The following is a 6,763-nucleotide window of genomic DNA, read 5'->3' as shown; positions in this document are numbered from 1 at the left end:
GACTGGCCGCTTGAGGGCAGGACTACCGTATTCCGCCTGAACTAACGCAGGGCTTCATTCAAGTGCAAACACGCCCAGAAAGATGTCCTACTGTTGTTTTGCTCTACACAGAGCTCAGCTGTCATTCTGACAGACCTCTATTCTGTCTACATAAAGATAATGAGCTGCTTCTTCAGGGTTAAATTTGATGACGGGTGGGGATAAACAAAAAGAAAACAGGCTTCATCCTCGTGCGACATGGCTCTGTCCCATATTCACACATGTGGATGTGAAGCTGAAAAATCCTGTGAATCAGAGTGAAAAAAAGGTTCAAATCTTAACTTTAAAATGCATTACAAAAGTTCTGGGCCTCAGTAGATCACTTAAACATGTAAAAGGCCCATCTTTTATTTCCGTCTGTTGTTTTGTTTTGTGGATTAAAACATTAAATAGGAGAGACCATATGTGTTTGTGTGTATGTATCAGAAATGTGGATTACTTTTACTCAGGCATCATCAGATGCTGCCAATTTTGCAAATGTTTTGCCAACCATCTACTCCAGACTCTTCCAGCTGTTCACTTACATCTGTCTAAACACTTCAAGCCAGTTCCTCTAAGTGTTCAAACTCCACAGGTGCTGAGAGCAGATGGGAAAACCAAATCGTAACACGTCAACATCTACATCTACAATCCTTCCAACATCAGGACACATCCTGCAGTGAGATTAGAATGTTTGAATTTGACAAGTGACTAGGAACAGCTTTAGTTACCGCTAATAACTGTGGCGTTACAGTAAGGGCCTGAATCCACTGAGGCCGTTTCTTGCACCCATTTTCAACACACAACCAACCAAAGCACTCCGCATCCTGAGGGGAAAAAACACCCTCGCCGTCAGCTGTTTTTTTTGTTGATGCACTCACATTGCAGAACTATCACTTCAAGTCCTTGTCAATGTCACTTCTCCCTTACCAACCAATCAAGATGGGGCAGGATTTCTGATGTCAGCTTTGTGAACAACAATGGCGGAGGAGAAACTAAAGCCTGGCTCACACTGCAGGATAATCGGGCCGATTTGAGGTCCGGGGTGGTACCCGACTCAAGGCTGCTCAGAACATATTATCTAACCAGATTATCTTGCCGTGTGAGTGACATAAAGAGCCAATCTCAACATTTATTTCAAACATGTTTGATATTTAGGTTTTTAACGATTAGGTCATGAAAGGTTCTGGCAGAATTTGTGTGTGACTATAATAACTATTTTAGCTTTTTTTACTCTCTGCACGGAGCACTATAATAACAAATTTAACCGTCGGCTCCATTGTTCACGTGAGGTCAGGTGAGGTGCACAATAATCTTGGATGAAATCCTCTAGTATGTGAGGTGCCAAGATGTTCATATCTTGTATGCATGTTTGAGATTATGGAGAAGAATATCTGTTAGGAATCTCCTCAAAGTATGTGATGCTGGCCGAATTCAAACTCGTCTTTTTCAGGGTATAACAGCTGCTGCTGATGCCAGGACAGGAGTCCTTTACACTGTTTATGTATTGTTGTTGATATTTCCTTGAATAAAGGAACATATTAAGCACTCGGAGCTATTGAAACCAAACTAACTTTCACCACAGAAAAAAAGCACAAGTTACATTTTGTAGCCTGACAACAATGATCGCTGGTGAGAAGCGCTCTGAAACACAGGCCCTGATCCTAACTAAGTGGGGTGTGCCGATGGCCCAACCGCTAGGGCGCGCCTCATGTACAGTGGCTGTCTTTCTCCAAGCGGGTGGCCCGGGTTTGAGTTTGGCCTGTGGCTCCTTTCTTACATATCATAACCCATTCTCTCCCATGTTTCCTACTGTACCAACTGTCCATCAAGTAAAGGGATACAAACTAAGTAAGCAACGCATTTCTCCAACTCTGATAATTTCCAAAAAACATAAATCACTTTTTATCATCATTAGCTACAAGACTGTAGAACAAAACAAGCGGTGACAAAAGTGTTCAATGAACTTGAAGACCTTCCTACATCTATGATTATGTCTTAGTCACAGGCCAATTGACTGCATGTGAGAGAGTTTATGTGAGACTCCAGTAATTGACCACTACCTTACAATACAATCAAATGCTTATTAATAATTGTACCTGCTTTTTTTAGTCCACTCACCCAGTATGGAACTGTGAATTATGTCAGGCTCTTCAATCATTCCTGTTTGTTACAATAGCACCTTCCAGACCTGCTGCAGTCGAGTCCCGCCAAGTCAAGTGTACAGGTCTGTGCTGTTGAAAAGAGTAGGAAAGTGAGAACTATTTTTAGTACCGCTGCTTCGAAGTTAAATTCTCATTCATTCATTTGTATGACTCAAAGTTGGATTACTTCCCCTGCTTGTTTGATAGCGCACATACATAACTGTAAATAGGACAGAGTTAGCCTGAAGGCAAGTTTCTATCCATGGTCCCTGGCTAGGTGTGAGGATCTAAGAACATGAAACAACAAGTTTAAAACAATGATCATTATGTAATGCATGTCATTTACAGAAAGAATACAAGCAGAAACCAGACAGAAAAGGCAGATCAGAGCATAGAAAAACATAAGCGAGGTTTTAGCAACAAGATGGAAGAGCTAAAACCAAGTTTATATCAGAGCTTTTAAGCATTAATCAAACTGTAGCTGTGATAGAAATTAGCCAAGAGCGAAAGATTAAAGGGCCTGGAAGACTTGCTACACAACCCCCCTACCCATACACACACCCCCATCAGAGGTTTGGCCTGATTCAAGGCTGGTCGCAACTGACTATTTGTCCATATCATCCTCAAGTCTGTGGTGTTAACATGATTATTCTACTACTCACAATCGAGTTGGACCCTCCCGATCTTGAATTGTTATATTTACCACTCAGGCTTCCACAATGGGATACACGCAAAAGCCACTGAGAGTGAGCTTCACCAACCTGATGTTGCTTCCACAGCTCACACCCATGGCAGGGAACATAATATAATACATAATAATAATATACCGCTACTCAGCCAGGATTCACCCACATTCTTTTCTTGTTTATTTAGTTTGAGCTGCAAAACAGAACGCAAGTCAGGACAGCTAGCTGACGACGTCGATTGTCCATCATTTTGTTTTTCTTTTGAGTTTAAATTTGATCTTGAGCGTTTCTGTGAGATCTCATGTCTGTTGAATCACCACTGGGAAATCATTACTACAGACAGCAGGTGTGAGATCTCGCTGTCTGGCTAGTGTGTGATTTCGGAGGATTATTGTTAAACGTTGGTTCGAACCGCCCTTACAGTATTTATGTGTGATTCACCAAGCAGTTTTTAAAACCAGATTAGAAAATTCTCTAGTTTGTAGACAGCCTTACTGCCAATCCCCACATAGCCTGTGCTTACTGTCTGGGAGTGTATTTGAAATGGCATTGAGCATCGACTAGAGCGGAGCTGGCCGGACCTTGGCACACACAGACTATTTAGAAATTGGCAGTGAGACGACTGGTACAGTATACAATGCAAGCTCTTTTTTTATTTTAAGTCATAAAGCCAAACAAGCTGATTTTCTTTCTGGGATAAGGCAGTTTACTTTAGTAACTCGAACAGTTAAACATTGTAAAAAGTTCTTGTTCACTTCTCTAACACGCTCTCTCTCATGTTGGAGTTGATGGTGTCTGACAGACATCAGTTATTTAATTCTGGTGGGTTTACTGTAACTCAATCAAAATGACATATATTCACTAAAGTGGCTTAATACAGTATAGTCCCACTTAGATCCTAACTGAAAGATTGATATTTGACACCAGGCAGCAGTACGTTAAACACAGAGATTAGGATAGACTGGAGTGTTTTGTGTTTCCTCACAGATTTCAGCTTAATTGTAAAACTTTTTGTGTATCTAAATACTTAACCCTGAAACACACAAGGTCCTTTGGGTCTTCAGGGACCATATTACCCCGGACTAATTCTCCTTGTTTAATTCATCACAAACCACTTACCAAAGGGTCATGGTGTTGTTTGCTTTACTAAAGTGTTTTTTTTTTCCTTGAAGGAGATTATAAAAGTCTTTTTCACTTTGCATACCAGGCTGATATTTAATATGTCTCTCTGCATATTTACGCTTGGCTGGTGTGACCTTTCTGTTTATATGACGGCATTCAATTCAGACTCCTGCTGGAGACCAAGACCTAGTGAGATTGCTGTTATGACTTTCACATACATTTAAGTTACTTTGGCACTTAATCATACATGAACATGAAGACAAAGGCAAGTAAAACTGCCCAACACCAGGAGATACCCGGAGGTTTTTATAACCAAGAGGCAATAAATGTTTAGTTAGTTTTATTAAACCAAAGCATACTATTATCAGCGATCAGTGGTCACATATGTTTTAAAGTAAGTCCAGTATGTAAGATATTTACTGAATTAAATGATAAAATTACCTTAATGTCATGCTATTTTGAAGTACTGGCTTCTCTGTCAACAAAGCAGCACCCAGTATGTCCTCCTAAGTTTAGATTCTGGTGCGGAATGGTTTTGTTTCTGTTTTGGATGGCCCTGACCAACGGCTGTTGCAACGATGGAAGTGTGAAAGACAACAAGTTCAGATATAACTGATTCTACCCGACCTAAAAAGCCTCAGCATGTTTTTATGTAAGCTCCAAATGCAGAAACGTGGTAAAATTAGGATAAATACTGGAGATGCTTTTGAAAAATGGAGAGAGGTTAGAATGCAGACAGGTTTCCAGAGTGATGCAGAGCTGGCTAAACACTGAAGCTTCAGTGGGCCCGACATGGCAACCTGTGTGCACATCGACTCTAGGGAGGAATGAGCGGGGGGATAAACATCCCTCAGAATTACATATTGCTCCTTTAACTAAGGAAAGTCTTTTGAATGTCAACATCTGGCTTGCGGTGGTTCTGGAGCTGTTTCAAACTCAGCACCATGATAGTAGACAACTTCAGCCTCATTTTGGTCAGCTCAAGGCTACTTTATGCTTGACAGCTAATATGAAGGATAAAATAAACACACAAAAAATGGATCATGGATCTTTGTGGACTGGGTCGCATTCTTCTTCTTTGTTTAATTTATTGGTTGCCTACACTCTGTCTGGCCGCTGTGATTTAGTGATGTGTAAGGGTACAGTTGGCTGTGGAAACACAAGTAAGATCACCGTACCAAACCGTACCAAACTGTACTGAAGCAAACCGGTATGGTACTGAACCAAACCGGACCGCTTGGTGGAAATGGGGCTAACAAATTCCTCAAGATCTGGTCAATTTCTAGTAGCATGGAGTAACAGCCAATGCAGATTTAGCTTTTCATCTTCTCCCAGGGGATAAGTCAAGCTTTTTTTTCCACTGATATAAACAAATTGTTTCACTGTAATTGCCTTCTTTTTTTTATTCAGTTTCCATTCGACAATTTATTCAATAATGTTTTATCTCAAGAGGAAAGTTTATTTTTCGTCTGACTTAAAAAAATATATATAAAAACTGATGCAGATGGCCGTCAGAAAGAGACATTTATTTACACCTTACATTGCTTTTCACACTTCAGTCAGACTGTTATCAAGTGTTTACAAAGCGGGTGAGAGTCTTTAGAAAGGATTTAGATCAAAGGTGTGATAATTCAGGAGTCTGAGTGTGCTATAAACAAAGATTAGAAAGATGGAGGAAAAATGAGAGAAGGCGGTAAAAGAGAAGAATAAAAGTTATGGAAAAGTCGGAGAGTCGTTGAAGGAGTGATTGATGTTATTCTTCGTAATTGTCTAAGGATTTCTATACTAAAGCAGGATTCTAGAAGACATTATGGTGCACATGATGATTCCATACTGAGGGCGTCTGCCTCCTGCTGAGCGGACACTTGATCCAGACTTTGGTGCAGTGACAGTTGAGAGAACTACAATAGTGAAGTTAAAGGGACACATCTCTTACCTTCAATTTCCACATAGTCCATGGGTGTTATGTTGATAAAGTGATGGAAAATACAATCGTGAGTAAGTGTATTGTGTTTTATTTTTAAATTGTGTGGACGCTCAGTGATTTTCTAGTCTGACTTCCTGTCCGGCTCAATCTAATCTGTTCAGCTTGACACGTGCTTGCAGCAGACTCCGTCCAAAAATAGACTCGTTTTGGAACGGAGCATAGCGTAGTGGTGATGCTGGCATGCTCTGGAGACGGACCATGGCGCCCCCTGTGGAAACCAGAGCATTGACTAGAGTTACAGCGAACAGCGCTGTATTAACGGATCACAGCCGACAGTCAGAGTTCACAGGTGCCTTAAAAATTTCCTTGGTTACAGCTGGGTCCATGGCAACCCTGTAGGATTGTGGGTAGTGTAGTTATTTCCCTCCAGATTGTGAATAAACCATGTTTTTCTTAAAGCGAGGTTGATGTCATACAAACAGGAGCATATGTGACACGTTAAAAAGGAATGCACTTACAGTTAAGAATAAAACACAGAGTTCATGATCTGTTACAGGGTTAAATAATTGATTGTGGATAAAAACATTGCATAGTCACAAGAAGTTATATAGAGAGTGATTAAAAAGTATAAATAAGTTAAAATGCTTAAATATCAGTGTTATGTTAAAAGAAAAGGTTAAAGATGCTAAAAGAATGTTTAATAGACATGATTTAGTTCATTCTTTATTGTTAAAAATAAGATGTGTTGATGTGTATCTGTAGTTTTCCTCATTACACTAAACGCTCTTGATGAGGAAACACAACTGAATCACTCTCGTGATTATTTATCTCCTTTTTCAGGTATGTTTATGGTCATAAACACAGCT

Source organism: Labrus mixtus, chromosome 10 (assembly GCF_963584025.1).
Source record: "Labrus mixtus chromosome 10, fLabMix1.1, whole genome shotgun sequence".
Lineage (NCBI taxonomy): Eukaryota > Metazoa > Chordata > Actinopteri > Labriformes > Labridae > Labrus > Labrus mixtus.
Note: the sequence above shows the minus strand (reverse complement) of the source record.